This window comes from Anthonomus grandis, chromosome 24 (genome assembly GCF_022605725.1).
Source record: "Anthonomus grandis grandis chromosome 24, icAntGran1.3, whole genome shotgun sequence".
NCBI lineage: Eukaryota > Metazoa > Arthropoda > Insecta > Coleoptera > Curculionidae > Anthonomus > Anthonomus grandis.
Window position 1 is genome coordinate 3,003,658 of NC_065569.1, and position 15,824 is coordinate 3,019,481.

A 15,824-nucleotide genomic window follows, 5' to 3' on the forward strand; every position below is an offset into this window, starting at 1 on the left:
TATTTATCAAAATTTATTTAGGCAAGTTCAAAACGAAACTTGGAAAACAAAATCAAAGTCAAATCAGTATACACTATTGTTTCCAAATTACCTATGATATTCCAACCTACTCAACTCAAGTGAAAAACAAATTAACAACAGAAAATAACAATTTATTTAAGTCTTGTTATCACAGAGAATTATGTTATGTTATTTATCGTTAAGAGGAATAATTATTTAAGTTGGTAATACGGAACCACAACATCACACAAAAAATACACAATCAAAGTGTGGTTGTCGAAATAAAACAAACTATGTTACACCCAAACCTTTTGGGGAATGAAGCATCAATTCAATTTAAACTAATAATTTACATGGCCCGGTATATCCCGCCACGGACATTGACCTAAGCAAAAAAAAAAAATAACAACCCTAACTGTTGAAGCTTCCCCACTTAAAATTACCCTTTTATTAGTTTACTCTAATATTTACTAGCTAATCTGAGAAAATTTGACATCTTAGGAGTAGTCTGAAAATAAATAATATAACCCAAGTATATACTCGTAGTACTACGAAGCCGGCTGCGTCTTACCTCACAGGAGTCACTTGTCACATATATATGTACTCATATCAGTAATATTCAATAATAAAATAGCATCGATTAAATAATGTCAATAAAATTTTAAATAAGCTTATGTATGTATCTCAGCTCAAAAGATAAAAGTTGTGATAATAAAAATAAAATAAGTGAATAAAAAAAAATGTTATGTTGTGTCACCTAGCTCCACACACAGCAGACTACTTCAGATTCGAGACTCTCCCAGACATCCAATTCCCAGTCAAAGAAAAACTGCAGGCTTCCAAGCTTCACCTCTTCCACTTCACAAGCTCTGGTAGTGGTCTAGGTTAGACGTTAGCTCACAGTTGCTTAAAATCTCCTTCTAGATTAGAGCCAGTAGAGTACATAACCCCAAAACGAAAGTACCATGTGGCATGAAGAAATCAAGTCCGTACAAAAAAAATCCGTCCAAAATCCATGTTATGTAGCTCTAGTAGCCAAAAGAAAAGAAAAAACCTATACTATCAGTATAAACGATAAATTCAAGAATACCTACTTGCTAATTAAATTGTCCCCTGCCAATGCCAATCAGAACCGCTATTTTGCCGATGTTCGAGGGCACGTGAAAAATTATTAGGTTTTAAATCGCCATAAAGGCCAGTAAATTCAACAAAACAACAAATTACAGCATTACGCCCAAAAAGTTGATTTACTATCACCACATTTAGTCAATTATATCCCCATATGGGTAAAATTCACACGAATTTCAAAAAGAACTAAAGCACTCTTCACTTCATGACGGCGGTCTGGGAAAAGGAACGACCGCAGAGGTCAAACCCGTATTTACGCAATCAGGCACAAAGTGTATTGCCAATCGAAATATATAACAAAATAACTTAACTTTTTTTATAAGTACCATAAAACCTTTTATAAAAAATAAATAACAAAATTTGTGGCCCAAGGAAGTTGGCAATGAAAATATGTGTCACTATGACAATCAATTTCGATTTTGCCTAGACCAGCAACTTCTTGCTATCTTCCAAGAAAACTAATATTTACATTAGATAAAAAGAGACAAAAATTAGATAGGTCAGTCCGAGTAAAATCAACCAGCATATCTGGTATGGTCAAGCCAAAATCAGATATTGTACTATGAACAGTACAACATACACAATAATTGTACATGCCCAATTAATCATTATTCGTTATAAAATAATTAAATAAAGTATGGAATAATCAATATGGGACATAATTTAAATTCTAAAATATTTCTTTAGTCCAGAACAGGGTTTTATAAGAGTATAAATAAAATTTCATTAACAACCAGTACAATATGAAGCTGAAATGTACAAGACTAAATGTGTCATTAAAAAAAAGAATACTGTAATTTGAAATGGCTAAAGAACAGAACTATGAGTTACTTGGGAGGCTATTACAGAGAGGGCATTACTAGTATCAATCATTAATATTTGTAAAATATCTATTTTGAAAATATAACTGTAATCAGTGCTTTTAATAAAGAGTATAAAATGCCAATTTTAACCTGTAACAACATTACATTGAAATATCATTTACTTCGGACTTATCAGTTAAAGTAATATTGCGATATTCAAAATTTGTTAACTTTGTGGTTTGAATAAAGAAATCAAATAGTTATATTAGGTTTTGTTTTGTTTTGACTCATCTCTTTCAAAGAATTTCCTGATATCCATTTGACAAAGTTTTATTTTCAGTATCAAATTGTTCCGCAGTAAACGTAAATTCGTGTCGGCGCAACTAAACTCTAAAATACTATGACGCATGAAATATTGGCTTGTATTAAGCTCCGAACTGAATTGAATTGTATTGGTTGTCTCGTCGTCTCGTCGAATTGAATTGCCTTGCTCTGCCTCACGATCCCGCTTATATATTGAAATATTCCTGCTCTCGAAATACGTAGGATATACTGACTCTCGACTCTATTTTCGTCCTTGTCTCATACTTGCTCTCACTGCCTTTCCTTTCCAGCTAAAACATTCTTCGTGGTATTGCTATTCAATAGAATAATGTTACTCAAACTTTTTTCGTGACGGAACCGTTTTAAAAAACTAAATTTTTAACGGCACCCTAAACTCTAAATTAAAAGCAAAAGTAGTTATATGTGAATTGTTTATTAATAATCATACAAAAAAAGATAGATTCAGTAAGTAGTGAGTTAGTAAGCAAATGATAACACTAATTTCATTAAATGCGAAGCATATAATTGTTTTTTATTCCTCATCAACTGGGTAATGTCAGGCTTGATAGAAGAAAGTTGAATTCTCATGTCTGGTTCGGCATCCAGTCTATTGCGGTATTTTGTTTTTGTAACTGTATATGCTGAAAATCCGGTTTCACATAAATACGTTGTTGGGAACGGCAGAAGAACATTCAAAGCTTCTGTAGCAAGTTGTGGATTTTCATCACGAACCCTGCACCAAAAATCATTTAGTAAAATTGTTTTGAACAATGATTCTATGCTTGTATCCGATGTCATTTCTAGAAATGATTCATAGATCTGATTAGATATATTTTCAGGCTTTTGTAATTTAGATGAAAAAGGGTTTTGAATCCATGAGTTTATTTTCAGTTTTGTATTCTGTTCTTCAGCAAAGTAAGATTCAAAAGTCTCTTGCAGATCATTGAGATATTGCACCAATCCAACAAATATTTCATTTTGAAATATTTCTGTATCACTAAGACTATGGTGACTAAGGAACTCACTTTGCAATGAAAAGCTTTCGATTTCTCTCTTACCAAAACAAGTAATCCAAAAATCTAATTTTCTTTTAAAGGCAGTTATTTTGTTGTTCACATTGAAAACTGTTGTCTGTTTTCCTTGTAGTGACAGGTTTAATTGGTTAAGTTTTACAAAGATGTTTGCTAAAAATGCTAGTCTAAATAACCAGCTTTTATCGGACAAACGGTCTTTTAAATTAAAACATCTGTAAGAAAAGTTTGTAATTCTGTTCTTAGTTTAAAAAGCCTTGTTAAAGTTTTACCCCGAGACAACCATCTCACTTCAGTATGGAGCAATAATGTTTTATGATCGCTACCATAATCTTCACATAATATTGAGAACAATCGGGATTGTAGTGGACGTGACTTGACAAAATTTATTATTTTCACTAACTCATCAAGAACCAATTTTAGATTTGGTGGCATTTTCTTAACAGCGAGAGGTTCTCTACGCAGGATGCAGTGGCTGGAATTACAAATTGGCGCTTTCATTTTTATTCGTGATATTGCTCCTGCTGTTCTACCTGTCATTGCCTTGGCTCCATCGGTACAAATATTAATGCAATCATTCCAATCGAGTTGGATTTCTTCAAAAAATATGTTAATTGTGTTAAAAATGTCTTCTCCGGTTATGTTAGTAGGCAGCGATGAGCACATAAGCAAGTCTTCTTCGAGTGAATGTTTATATGGATATCGCACAATTACTAGCAGATGACCAGTCCAGCAACATCAGTTGAGTCATCCATTTGCAAGACGAATTTGTTATTTTGAAACCAGTTCTTGTTTTATGTTTGCTGAGATATCTCCAATTCGGCGCGTACCTGTATCGTTCGAAAGCGGCACTGTAGAAAGATGCTTTACAGATTTTTCGTCGAGCATACATTTTGTTATGTCTACCACACATGGTTTTATTAGCTTTTCAGCGATAGTGTGCGCTTCTCCTGCTTGGGCACTGCGGTAACTAACCAAATACTTACATACAAATTGTTCTTTTTTACGTAGAAAAAATTCTTTACTTTTGTTTTTGAAGACGGGATGTACAGTTCCTAAATGTCGGCGCATCTTAGCAGGTACCATCGAACTATTAAGAAGGAGTTTGCTGCACAACATACAAAGAGGTGAGCCGTTAGAATCAACAAATCCGAGATTAATGTATGATTCGTCATACTTTCGTTTTTTCACCTTCAGTCTGTTATTAGATATTTTACTACTTGAACTTGAAACCATAAAACTAGAACTTGACGCCGTCATATCACCTTGATTTGACGCATCATCCAAGCGAATCACATTTTTTGCAACACCTTTAATCCAGCACTCCATTCTTCTTTAACACTAATTTGATTTGGTCAATTTTATAACAAATAGTATCTTTTGATGCACGAAATACAAGATTTTAAAACCACTACGAACAACAACAAGACAAGCAAACATAAAATACTGTGCGCAGTGTGAGTAAATTTTGCGGTACGTTGCTTGATTTATAAATTCTCCGCGCCAAACAATCCTCCTTTATATTATACCAGCAACCATCGAATCATCTCGAATTCCTAAGAAACTTCGGAGAGCCAGATTTTCTCCGAAGTACGCGTGAGCACGAGAAACAGCGCGACGAACCGAGGTCATTTGATTGCTTATAGTCCGGGGGCGTATGGTGGCGTACGAGTAACGGTGTAACACAACGGTATGTGCTATACTGGGGAATCCCACTCCAATAACCACCCCGACAATCTACCATTACGGAACACAGAATCCAAGAAACTAAGTAGCACTAACACCGAACTATATAGCCAAAGTATTGACGAAGATTAACGTGAACTACTACTAAGACTTGAAGACCTTGAATAACGCAGAAGATCAATAAGAAGAACATTTAATTCACCTGATGTTGTAACGAGAGGTTCAAACGCATCGGCGAGTCGTTTTTTTACAAGAATAATTGATAAGAGCAAAAGTACGGATGTATCGCTTACAGAAACATCTCCAGAACCCGAAAGAGAATGCCACAAGATGGAAGCACAACAAAGGATGCAATAAAATATTACAGAATTATTGCAAAACATAAACGAATTAGTAGAGTTCGGACGAGCAAATAAAAATGTCTACAAACAAGTAAAAGGGCTAGCACAGTCTATCAGTCAAGCGGGCAGTAAAGTGGAAAGGGAACTCTACAAGAACTTTAATAGTTTCCTAATAAAAAAAGGGAGAAGGTAGATGAAGGTACACAAACTTCAGTATGGACTCAGCAAGGTGAAAGATATCTACTTGACACAGGAAAACTAATATCTTACGATGTATGGAACACGGAACCTCAAAAGGACTGGAAGGACAGTGTTTATCTGAACACGGAAATAAAAGTAGGTAACCCCCTCAAAACAAAAGAGGCAACGGTTAAAGTCATTTTAGTATGTGCAAACGAATTAGAAGTGTCTACGAGCATCGAGGCGCTGTTTAAAGAGCGATATCGAGAAATCATCGACACGGAAGCCAATTTTGAGGTGTACAACCGCACAGCAGTGAAGATCACAAGAAATCACAAATCAAAAGATCATTAGAATAAACCAGGGAACTAGTGAGAAGGAACTTTGGGATCGTTTAATAGAACTGCGACAGGCAACTATAGATGATGATAAAGTGACAATCCATAAAATAGAAGGAATGGAAATTCACAGGCTTAAAAAAATGGTTGAGGCCATTTTTTTATGGACAAAATACATACGTAACCATCTATACAAACAATGAGAAAGACCTGCAGAAGAAAGAAGAAAAAATAAAAGAAACCGACAGAAGGAGATGGCAGAGAGGCACAACTGTCATAATCCTCGAGAAGGGCAACAACCCCTTTGAAGAGATTGCAAAAGAACTGAAAGCCAAATTAAGAGGCACAGTAAAAAGATAATTCAGAAAATGCAAGAGGCAAAAAGTGGCAGTGTTCTCTTGGTTACGGATAAAAACGATCAAGCAGTGAAATTCCTTAAGCAAAAAATAGAAGGAACTATGGAAAACATAAAAACGTAGTCTATGCATAAATTGTGGTAAGGACTATTTTCAATTTCGTGTTTGTGACCCAATATCTTCAATATTGCGGAGGGTTGTTGGGTGGGGTCAGAAATAAAACAGAAACCTGTTTACCTAAATGTCGACGTTTCAGGACACTGAAATGGATTCAAGTAATTACAGAGATAAAACAAAGTAATTTCAAGTACATAAAAAACACTATTAAAATAAATGTTCTTTAAGTTACAAAAATTAAAACAACAAAAAACAAAAACCACGACACAGTTAAAATTACATTCAGGTACAATCCGTTAAAAAAAATTTTATAAAAAAAAAAACAGTATAAAATTAATTTTTTTTTTTTTTTTTTTTATACATTACACCTCTTACCTAAGTCTAGGTTTCTTAAGTTATAATTAATTCTACGCTCCTATTATAAATGTGTTTTAATTATAACTTAATAAACCTAGACTTAGGTAAGAGGTGTAATATATATAAAAAAAAAATTAATTTTATACTGTTTTTTTTTTTATAAATTTTTTTTTTAACGGATTGTACCTGAATGTAATTTTAACTGTGTCGTGGTTTTTGTTTTTTGTTGTTTTAATTTTTGTAACTTAAAGAATATTTATTTTAATAGTGTTTTTTATGTACTTGAAATTACTTTGTTTTATCTCTGTAATTACTTGAATCCATTTCAGTGTCCTGAGGATGACTTAATATAAGTCGAAACGTCGACATTTAGGTAAACAGGTTTCTGTTTTATTTCTGACCCCACCTAACAACCCTCCGCAATATTGTGGTAAGGACGGTCACCTTTCTAAAGATTGTGTTGAGCAGGCAAACTGCTTCATCTGTAATAAGGGACACAAATTGGGAACAGGCCGATGAACTGCTTTTAAGAGAGCCATTTCGCAAGCCAAGAAGTAGAGAAAATACGACTGTCATAAAGAGAAACCTAATATGTGATAAAACTGTGATATGAACTTCGACCGACTGTAAAAAGACTGTGATATATTCCTTCTAGTACTAGTTCCTAATTAATTTTACATATTTTACTTATTTATTAAAACCAATTAAATATGTTGAAGATGCTCCAAATAAACGCCGACCGCTCCGCTGGTCCCCACGATATGGCAGTGAAAGTGGCAGCAAAAGAATCTACAGATATTTTAGTAGTGAGTGAGCCAAATACAAAATTAACAAAAAAGTCACTCTGGAGTACAGACAGGGCAAGCTGGGTGGTCTGGTTAAACTCTTAAACACAAACATTAATGTCAAGAGGGTTATGAAAGAGAATGGAGTGCTGCGACTTCAGCTAGAAAATCTATGGGTTTTAGGCATCTCCAAATATTCTGCTGCAACAACATAAACCTTACATTGATACACTGCTAGATATGGTAGAGACTACAGGACGAGAGGCAGTAATAGCTGGTGATTTCAATACGAAAGCAGAAGAATGGGGTTCGCCGGAAACTGATAGAAAAGAACAATATATCTTGGAGGCCGGGGCAAGACTTGGACTAGCAGTTCATAATGACGGAACCCCCACATTCGTAAGGAGAAATACGAGATCTCATATAGACTTAACTCTATCTACGCAAGGAATTGCTAAAAAAATTAGAGAGTGGAGGGTTTTGGATCACGAGCCCTTATCACTACATGTACATATAGCTGTTGAAATTCTCGTTCAAAATTATATCAAGCATGATATTCAAAAATAAAACCATAATCAACAGAGAAAGGCTACGCGAGAAGATGAATGAATTAACCGAGAGAAAAACCAGAAAATCACTACAATCTGACAAATATGGTCAGAAAGATTCTGAACGATTCTACAGATAAACATCATGGACCAAACAGACAAAGAACCCATACTGGTGGAGTAAAAAATAGAGACACTAAGAAAGAGCTGCCAAAGAAGTCGCAGGGCAAGACAAAGGTCTCATACAAACAAAATTTGACTTGGCAATCACATTGTCACATTGTCAGGAAAAACATAAAAGGCGGTACAGAACCAATAAAATTGACAGATGATAGAGTGTCGGAAGTAATAAACGAGTTGTTTCCCAGTTATCCAATCTCGAATGCTTCTCCGGCGAGATTGGATCACTGTCTGCAAAGGGCGGCTCAGGTACTTACCTTCATACTCACTTTCCTTCCTTCATCCTCGCCTTCTTTCCTCTAAACTTGGGGCGAGACTCTTTTTGTCTTTCTATTTCGACCGCTCTTGGTCAACCCTTGATATTTCCGATCCCGGCGCTATTAGGTTTTCGAGAGCTAAGGATCCTTCTACATTTAAAAAAAAAATAAATAAAACATAAAAAAATTAAAATAAAATAAATTGATAACATGATAATGACTCGGCTATGGACAAGAACTATAAATAAATAATAGGAGGGTAAAACTACAGGAGAAAACTTTACGGAGCAGGGGCACGGATCCCCAATTCCGGTCGGTGACGCTGGTGAGCGAGCAGGTCCCGCCCGACCGTCAGCCAAAAAACTGCCCATTTCCATTGACAGGGAACCAGGCCTGGGAACAGTCCTAAGTAACTGAGAAAGGAATTATTAGAGATGGATTCTTCCCAGCGAGAAACAGTATATCCAGGACACCCCCATTTGCAAAGGGGACCATATCGTAGGAGGTAAAGGAACACCAGACAAGTGAAGAGGAAGACGCAGTATGCAACAAAAACAAAAAAAGGAAACGAAACGCTACTCCAGAAGCACAGAATATATTTTGGATCATATCGAGAAACCTTGAAGTACTGAAAACTAGGGTTGACGAACTAATGAAGTTTTGTGACCAAACGCAAAATGTACACAAAAATATTAAAACTTTAGCAAAGCAAATAGGCTCAACAAAACTAAACGGTTGCAGAATATAAAAGTGACAAATACGAAAGACATCAGACAAAAAAGGAACAAAACGTTAAGATCGCAAAATATGAAAAAAGATTAAATAATTTAGTAGCTAAGGAATCTACAGATGCGAAAACACAAACGGGAGAAGAAGACTGTGGGGACCAGCTAAAACTACCCGTCTTAGCTGCTTTATCCACTTAAAATACTCGGATACAGGGCAAATGATAAACTACGAATTCCTCGAACTCAGAACGTAATTTATTCATACTTGAGTTACAAATGATAAAGAAAACAAATAAACACTTTTTACACAGTTATCGGGAGTATTTAACAAACATTAAACTTAAAATTTACACGAGTTACCGCATGATTACAGAGGGCCAAAACACGGCGGCCGCACCACGTTACCTAATCGTTACCGAATGGATGACAATAGACGATTAACTTATTTAGTGATGGGATCATTCGGATGAAAAATAATCGGTCATCCGATTATCGAAATATTCGGAATGTTCCGATTATGACTGCCAAATAATCGGATAGTAAATAATCGGTAAAATGACGTGCCTTGACTGCATGCGCAAGGATTCGAACTCGAATTATCGGAGCTCGGAGACTGGATTTCGATTCGAATGCGAAAAAAATCGAAATGGAAACGATGTATTCGTTTTTCACTCAGTCGTTTAAATTTTAAATTATGGCGTCGCCTATCAAATTCTTTTGATAATAATATTAATAATGATATAAAGTTAATAATAAAATATGGACACTATTAATTTTTTTCTGGAGAATTAGGTATTTTAAATAGATTAAATTCAGATAGCATATTTTCAATTATAGCGAGTATAATAATCTTATTTATATTAAAAAAAAAAGAAAATCTAAATTTTAGCTTTTAATAAAGGCATAGAAATAATTAGTAACAAATTTAAATGAAAATTTCTAGAGAAAAAATATAATATTTATCAAAGTAAGAAAACAAAAATTAAAACTAGAAATGAACATAGTTTAGTTTTCTAAATAAAATTCAAGTGTTTCAGACAAATACTAAAGGAAAACAGTATTCTAAAAAAAACATCAAGAACTACTAATATACCAATGTACATATTTGTATATGTAAAATAACAAAAATGTAAACTTCAAAAACAAAGGAAATCTTCCAAAAGAAAACAGTGATAAGAATTTAAAAAATGACTTAACAAAAATGAAATTCTTGAATAAAAAAACTAGCTAATTAGTAATTATTGTGAAAAATGCGAATTTAGAAAAATAATTTTATCTACATTATTCGAGGATGTTCGGTTTCTCCTCAAACTGGTCAATTCCCCTGCTTTGGAAAACACTCTTTCTGAAGGCACCGACGTTGCTGGGATGCTCAAATATTTGGTTGCTAGCTCATACATTTCAGGCAAAACATTTTTACATTTTGCCCACCAGTCTAATGGATCTTTCTTTCTATCAAGTGGGGGCATCTCCAAATATTGCCTTATTATCAAAATAACCACACTTGTTGGCGTTGAATATGTCTTGATATTGGAAATTTTCGTGTCAAAATGTGCCCAAATATCCGGAGGAGGTTCTAGGTTTGTTGAAGTAGCAATTGTCAATGTTTCATTCTCGGTAGTCTCTGAACTGGCTATTTTTAAATTTTTCGAAGCCAAAAGTTGAGTTAATTCTTCAGTTAACCATTTCTGAGCATTAGTGGCATTATCTTCAGAACCGAATGCAAATTTCTTAAATCTCGGATCAACAAAGGTAGCTTTAGTTGCAATTTTGCTACTTTCATATGCCCCAAGTCTTCTAGTAACTACTTCGAAAAGTATGTCTTTAAGCCATTTGCCTATTTCGGTTTCTGGTATTATGTTCTTCAGTAAATGTTGAAAGCCACGAAATAATGGAATGACCATTGATAAAGTAGGGTATTTTTCGGCTGATAAAATAGTTGACATATTTTCTGCCGACTTCAGTACTTGAACACAGTCCTCTATTATCTTCCATTCGTTGGCAGTTAAAATTTCTGGAGCATTTGGAAGACTTGCTATTGCAATACACAAGCTGTCCTTAATTTTTAAAAGCCTCTCCAGCATAAAAAAACAGGAATTCCACCTAGTGGCAACGTCTTGCTTGACTTTTAATATTGGGGTGTTCATTTGTTGTTGTGTAGATTTTAGCTTTTCGGCGGCTAGGACGCTATGTTTGAAATGTCCTATCAGGCCCCTGCATTTTTTTTAAATATTAACTAATATTTGATTTCCTTTTAAAGCCTCATTCACACTGAGATTTAATGTGTGTGCAACACATGGATGGTGATGCATTTTAAGGAAATCTTTTACAGCACACTTTATGTTGGCCCCGTTATCAGATACCACGGTTTTAATTTTGTCATAAATACTCCACTCATTTAAAATAGTTGTTATTGCCTTACTTAAGTGCTCAGCTGTATGCGAACCTGATGCTGTAAGTAATGCTGCATCTTTAGTAGCTAAAATCCGAGAAAATAATTTGTCATCGTTTATAAAATGACAGGTGATTGTTATATATCCTATGTTATTATCGGAAGTCCACATATCCGTTGTAATTGACATGTATTTAATTTTATTTAGCACCATTTTAAGATTTGAAGCTGAGTCAGTATATGCTTTTTGTAGAATTTCGTAGGCAAATTTTTTTCTGTTGGGTGGCTTATATAATGGATTTAACTGCTTGGAATATTCTATAAATCCAATATTTTCTACTATAGATATTGGCTGAAAATCAAAAACTACCATTTTTAATAACTTTTCGTTAATTTGAGCAATTTTTGGTTCCGAAAGCTCGTCAGTAGCTCCATAGATTTTCATTTGTTTACTTGGCCTTTTTTGAATTACAGGTTTGTTTTTATTGTCAATACCTGGTCCAGTGTCTGCTTCGATCCCCCTATTTACCGATGTGTCTTTGGAAGTTGAAGGAGCGTCATTTCTCGATTTTTTTGCGACTTCTACATTTTTGGGTTCATTCGTGGGATTATTTTCATTTTGCATTTGAATAGGGTGGATTCTAATTAAATGTTGCATTAAATTAGTAGTGCTTACAAAATACTTTAAAACCCTTTTACAGAGGCTACATGTTGCAGTTTTGTTGTCAGTTTTTTTAAAATAGTCCCAAACAATAGATTTTTTACTACCTGCAGGCATTTTCAATCACCTAATAAAAAAACTGTCTTAAACTGCCCCGATCTATTTAATCTAACAACTAAAACACGAAATCAAAGTGCACTTTTTACTTTTATACTACACCAAGCACTATTATGTTTATACCACTGACATGACTGTGCCTGTCGCCAACGTCGTCACCCGCGCCGGTCACCAATAATTCAAACGGTTCTTAGTTTCTTTGCTGTTCGTTGAATTTTGGTTGATTTTAAACATTCGGAATAGTTCGTATTATCATCCGATTATTAAAATACTCGGATACCGAATAATCGATTATCGAGATCATCCGATTATGCCCATCACTAAACTTATTGTCCGGGGAGCGGGGAAATAACAGCGCGTAATTATAAATAGATTGAAAGATGAGCGCTGTTGCTACTACACTTAAACTAATTATGAAATTAGGGGAAAATAATACTGTCCCGAACAAAGACATTATTACTACGTAAAGTTGATAATTTTGAGAAAATAGCAGGCCTTAAAATGGGCCAACACAGTACACACAGCTATAAAAGTAGGTAGCCCTCTTGCAACAGAGAACAGTGTACTCAAAGTGGTAATCACAGTGCCAGAAGACCCGAAAATGGAGAAGTCCATACAAGATACCTATAGACACAGATACCCAGATCTGTGCGACATGACAGAACCTTTCGACATACTTGAAATTACTAGTAGAATTGCATCCCAAAGAGACCTAAAGCAAAACCAAAAAATAATAAAAATAAATAATTCTACTAAATGTCAACAAACGCTTTATGAACTAGCTAAATGCCCGCGGCGTTGCTCGCGTGAAATTTGAAAATAAAAGAAAAGTTCTACTGAAGAACTTCTTTGTAAACAACTTTTTTTGTTTTGCCTTCTTGTGCCAGAATTGATGATTTTTTTGGTGAACTTGTTCTAGAACAGGCTACATAGAATTGTCGATGCGTAAAGCAATCCTGTTTCAAATCAATCTCTGCTGTCTTTGAGTCTGGCTCTGCGACCTGTAATAAACAAAACAAAAAATTCTTCAAAGAAAGAGATAAATTGAAAAATTAATAGTATTAATTTAGCTTATTGATGTTAGATTTTGGATTAAAAATAAAAAGTGGAACAAGATATATGTTATTCTAAACTCAAAAATAAGGTCTTCAAAGCAAAAAAGTTATTAACACTCTTATTCCTAAAGCCGCTTCAAAAAAATTTGAAATGGTAACACGGCATTTGTGAAGCAAGGCGTTTTAAGCCGATCTTTTCACAAGTTCACTCATATAATATATAGCCTGCTCATATACTATGTCATAACATCAAATCAGGAGCAACCGTGGCCATAAACGTACAATAATAAAAACTTATTAAGAAATCTTTAATAATTATAAAATATTTAATTTCTAATTGAATCTAACTGATTTTAGTAGTTATCGATAATTTCTGATACGCGCCGTTATTTTGCATAACTACCAACGGTTTTAGTATTTACGCATAATTCCCAATATGTCTAGCTATTAGGTAGCGTCGATATTTGTAACATCTGGATGAAGCATTAGTTTATTTTCTTTTCGTTTGACACTTGATATTGACAGACAACATTGGCAGCTGTCAGTAACAACAGTGTTAAATGTGAGAAGGCGGCAAACCTCTTGTATACTAACCATTAATTTTAATTCTATTGTTTTTCTTTTACGTTGTAGGCAATGGTCAGAAAATAAGTGTGAAATTCCAAAAAAGACCCTTGTACAATTCCAGGTTATCGTGTACGCACTCATGGAAGACGGCAAGATAGAAAGTGGCATGCATAGGGCTGGTAGATAAGATGTTAACTCTCTTCCTGAATAAGAGGCAGCAATGGCGAAGGGGATCAATGCAAGGAGGACCCATGTATTTAATTTAAAATAGCGTAAGTTAAAATATTTCTGATTTAATGTTTGACACTTGCTGAATAAATCGGGTAAGGGAGCAATCACTTATCTGTCTAAGAAATGTATATCCCTGTTTCTCGTAGGTAATTAGAAATTTAATTATATAGTTTATAACATTTTTGAGAGTATAGGTATTTGCTTTTTGTTGCCCTATTCTAAGTCATATTATTTATTATATCAAATCAGCTTCTACCATTTATTACTTCTATCATTATAAAACTTATGGAACAATAATGAAATTAGTAAAACGCCTGGAATAGTATTAGCAAACAGATACCAAGTATTAACCCTATAACAAAAACTAATTTTTAATTCACTAGAAGATACTGTATATCTGTCTTTGCCAACTCATTTAGTTAAGAGCTTTGCAATGTTAATAATTACCAAAAAGCTAGCACATAAAAGATCAAAGGAAGCAGCAATCAGATGGACTGTATCCTTTAATTTTTTAATATTCTTATATTCTTAAAATGGTGAGATTGCTGTGGTAAGATTACTTAAAAGACTTATTTTGTAAACAAAGCACTTGTTATAGTGTCACAGATTTACAGAATACTGTTCTACTATTCTGTAAATCTGTGACAGTGTATGGAAAAGGGCATTTCTTTGACCAGGTCAATCATGTGATACTTAATGTAAACTGGATGCTTTCTTTATCATCCATTATTGGGAGATCACAAGTAAAGATTGGGGGCTCTCTCTGTGGCTTTTGATATTTTGTTCAGTTTGATCGATATTTGCAGTTGATGTGACATTTTTTATAGAGATTAGGACTGTCAAGATTTATATTCTTTTTTTGAGGGGTGTGTGGAGAATATATCTACTTTGAATAACCAAGAGTTATAAAATTATACAATTAAAATGCAAAAAGACCATATTAAATCTGAGATTTCTTATCTTAGGGTTGTTGATTTTAAAATCACACTTTTCAGTCCAGTCATAATAATCAGATTATATCAGTCACATATAGGGCTGTGTTCTATATCTACTTGTAAGATATCTAATATTTATCTTTGGTTTGACATATTCTGGAATACTGGTCCCTTATTTTGTCTCCTTCATTTCTGTTTAAATTTCTTTTTGAAAATCATTTATTTAAACAAACTTAGATTATGTTTTATTATCTAATAATTAATTTCATAGATTATGTTTAATGAGCTTTGGATAAAAAACAAGTGGTTGTGGCAGTGTCCATTGATCTGAAGAAGGCTTTTGATGTAGCATCAATATTTTGTTGCAAAAGTTGCTTGAGGGATTTGGGGGTGTTTAATAGTCTCCGTATGAGCGTCTTTGAAAGAGTATTTCCTATAATCACTTTAGGATTTTCTTTTTAGAAAAAAAAATTTCATTAGCTTTTTCTCACAAGATTTATGTCCAGTTTTCCAACAAGTTTTAAGTAACCATTTTAAAGAATTGACTTTAATTTAATTTTACCGAGTAATAAATAATGTTAAACCTGAAGAAAAAAATCAAATAATTTAATTTTCTCATAAAGGAAAAACTATTCATTGCAGAATTCAAGAAACTTTTACTCTAATAAAATTAAGCTATTATTGGAAATCAATGAAAAATGTTATTA

At 33.9% G+C, this 15,824-nt stretch overlaps 2 long non-coding RNA genes across 2 annotated transcripts in view; one reads left to right on the forward strand and one right to left on the reverse strand.

Annotated features, from left to right (window-relative positions):
* Positions 1 to 212: 212 nt before the first annotated feature.
* On the reverse strand, positions 213 to 1,763 carry LOC126749308 (uncharacterized). Its single transcript, XR_007665002.1, has 2 exons — positions 1,095 to 1,763; positions 213 to 1,028 (listed from the first exon to the last, which is right to left on the reverse strand). It is a non-coding gene; the product is annotated as an uncharacterized LOC126749308 (long non-coding RNA).
* A 12,194-nt stretch (positions 1,764 to 13,957) lies between these two features.
* LOC126749309 (uncharacterized) overlaps positions 13,958 to 15,824 on the forward strand; it is a 31,977-nt gene continuing 30,110 nt past the window's right edge. Inside the window, exon 1 of the long non-coding RNA XR_007665003.1 lies at positions 13,958 to 14,223. This is a non-coding gene — a long non-coding RNA (uncharacterized LOC126749309). The remainder of the gene's footprint in view (positions 14,224 to 15,824) is intronic.